Source organism: Cebus imitator, unplaced genomic scaffold, assembly GCF_001604975.1.
Source record: "Cebus imitator isolate Cc_AM_T3 unplaced genomic scaffold, Cebus_imitator-1.0 Scaffold157, whole genome shotgun sequence".
NCBI lineage: Eukaryota > Metazoa > Chordata > Mammalia > Primates > Cebidae > Cebus > Cebus imitator.
The window spans coordinates 3,220,831-3,223,880 of NW_016107472.1; the positions used below are offsets into that span (position 1 = coordinate 3,220,831).

At 39.3% G+C, this 3,050-nt stretch overlaps 1 pseudogene across 1 annotated transcript; it reads right to left on the bottom strand.

The window, feature by feature from the left end:
* Positions 1–841: 841 nt before the first annotated feature.
* Positions 842–2,586, bottom strand: LOC108314583 (annotated as a pseudogene). Its single transcript, XR_001829550.2, has one exon. The product of XR_001829550.2 is annotated as an elongation factor 1-alpha 1-like (transcript).
* Positions 2,587–3,050: the final 464 nt, after the last annotated feature.

Consider the following 3,050-nt stretch of genomic DNA (forward strand, 5'->3'; position numbering starts at 1 on the left):
AATTAAATAAAGCAAAATGGGTACCACTTTATTTTAAGAACCCATTAACCAGAGCATAAGAGAGAAAGTCAAAATGGAAATCTCTGAGAAATGAACAGGTGAAACATATGCCATTCTTCCCACACAAGCATTAGTCTAGCAATCAGCCCATCCAGAATACATGTCAAAAACATTTCACAGGGGAATACTTAAAAAGTATATTTTATATTCTTAAAGATAGGGTCTCACTGAAATCTCAATTTATGCAAAGGACTCATTAAGAGACTGAAATAATGTTTTCATTTGTTAACGATAAACCCTTAATTTATTTTCTCTATTAAGCCACTGCAAGTCTTTGGGTTCAGGATGACATAAAATACTTTATATGAAATAATCTGACTAATGACAATTTTATTCCCTGTAAATTGGATGGACACAAATTTTCTTAAACTGCAAATATTATTCTTGGTGTCATGAACTGTCATTGCTTCCTAAATCTTCAAAATTTGTTTCATTTAAATATATTGGCCAATTGCTAGATTTAATGATGATGAATACGATTAAGATTAAATTTTTAATAAACTGGATTGGCTGTAGCCATGGGCAGAATCCAGCTATCTACACGATGGGATCTCTGTGGCTTGAAAAGTTTCCTGAATTATAAATATTTTTCTATTAGTTCTTAAGGTACCTAAAACTTGGTTTAAAATTATTTGTTTAAACCATTGGTATCATAAGACCACATTAATATACCCATCAGGGAGGTGTTTTGAGGTAGCACTTTAATAGGTGTTATGTTTCTTAAGTTTTTTTTTTTTTACAGTTTTTAATTTTATTATTTATTTATTTTTATTTATTTTTGTTTTCTCATTAAACTTTTTTAATGGGCCTCAAAATTCTGTGACAAATTTTTGGTCAAGTTGTTTCCATTAAAAAGTACTGATTTTAAAAACTGATAACTTAAAACTGCCGCAAGCAAAAAAGAAAACCAAAGTGGTCCACAAAACATTTTCCTTTCCTTCTGAAGGTTTTACGATGCATTGTTATCATTAACCAGTCTTTTACTACTAAACTTAAATGGCCAATTGAAACAAACAGTTCTGAGACCGTTCTTCCTCCACCACTGATTAAGACTGAGGTGGCAGGTATTAGGGATAATATTCATTTAGGCTTCTGAGCTTTCTGGGCAGACTCGGTGACCTTGCCAGCTCCAGCGGCCTTCTTGTCCACTGCTTTGTTGACACCCACGGCGACTGTCTGTCTCGTATCACAAACAGCAAAGCGACTGAGAGGTGGATAGTCTGAGAAGCTCTCAACACACATGGGCTAGCCAAGAACCATATCAACGATGGCAGCATCACCAGACTTCAAGAATTTAGGGCCATCTTCCAGCTTTTTACCAGAACGGCGATCAATCTTTTCATTCAGCTCAGCAAACTTGCAGGCAATGTGAGCTGTGTGGCAATCCAGTACGGGGGCATAGCCAGCCCTGATTTGGCCTGGATGGTTCAGGATAATCACCGGAGCAGTGAAGTCAGCTGCTTCCATTGGTGGGTTGTTCTTGCTGTCACCAGCAATGTTGCCACGATGAACATCCTTGACAGACACATTCTTGACATTGAAGCCCACATTGTCCCCAGGAAGAGCTTCACTCAAAGCTTCATGGTGCATTTCAACAGATTTCACTTCAGTTATAACATTGACTGGAGCAAAGGTGACCACCATACCAGGTTTGAGAACACCAGTCTCCACTCGGCCAACAGGAACGGTACCAATACCACCAATTTTATAGACATCCTGGAGAGGCAGGCGCAAGGGCTTGTTAGTTGGACGAGTTGGTGGTAGGATGCAGTCCGGAGACTCAAGCAGCAGGTTCCACTGGCATTGCCATCCTTATGGGTGACTTTCCAACCCTTGAACCAAGGCATGTTAGCACTTGGCTCCAGCATGCTGTCACCATTCCAACCAGAAATTGGCACAAATGCTACTGTGTCAGGGTTGAGGCCAATTTTCTTAATGTAAGTGCTGACTTCCTTAACGATTTCCTCATATCTCTTCTGGCTGTAGGGTGGTTCAGTGGAATCCATTTTGTTAACACCAACAGTTAGTTGTTTCACACCTAGTGTGTAAGCCAGGAGGGCATGCTCTCGGGTCTGCCCGTTCTTGGAGATACCAGCTTCAAATTCACCAACACCAGCAGCGACAATCAGGACAGCACAGTCAGCCTGAGATGTCCCTGTAATCATGTTTTTGATGAAGTCTCTGTGTCCTGGGGCATCAATGATAGTCACGTAGTACTTGCTGGTCTTGAATTTCCACAAGGAGATATCAATGGTGATACCACGTTCATGCTCAGCTTTCAGCTTATCCACCACCCAGTCATACTTGAAGAAGCCCTTTCCCATCTTAGCAGCCTCCTTTTCAAATCTTTCGAAGGTTCTTTTGTCCATGCCACTGCATTTGTAGATTAGATGGCCAGTAATGGTGGACTTGCCTGGATCTAGATGTCCAATGATAACAATGTTGATAAGAGTCTTTTCCTTTCCCATTTTGGCTTTTAGGGGTAGTTTTCACGATACCCACGTTCTGGCAGCAAACCCGTTGCGAAAAAGCAATTTTATTTTTTAAATTGACATGTTTCTTATAACCTTCTCACACCACACAGTGGTTTTATGCAAGTCAAGCAATATAAGAAACATGGAGGACTGCCTGAGCCTTAAGTGAGAGTCTCAGAGTTGCACCTAGAACCAAGGATAAAGGCTGTGTAATTACAGAAAAATCAGACCTCAAGAAGGCTGGACCTACTTCTAATTCCCTCCTGAGGTTGGCCTAGATAATAAACTATCAAGGAAGAAATAAAATAATAAATAATCATCTTTTCCTTTTTTGACTTTTTCATTTTGCTTTATTTGAGATACTGATAGCATAGTTGACCCAAATAGGAGGAAAATTCACTTGCATAGAAGAAAACATTTAAATTCTGTCAGAAACTTGGATAACACCTAAGGGACCTGACAGGCTACAGGATCAGAAATCTTTATATTTCTACTAAAATTACATTTTAAATGTTT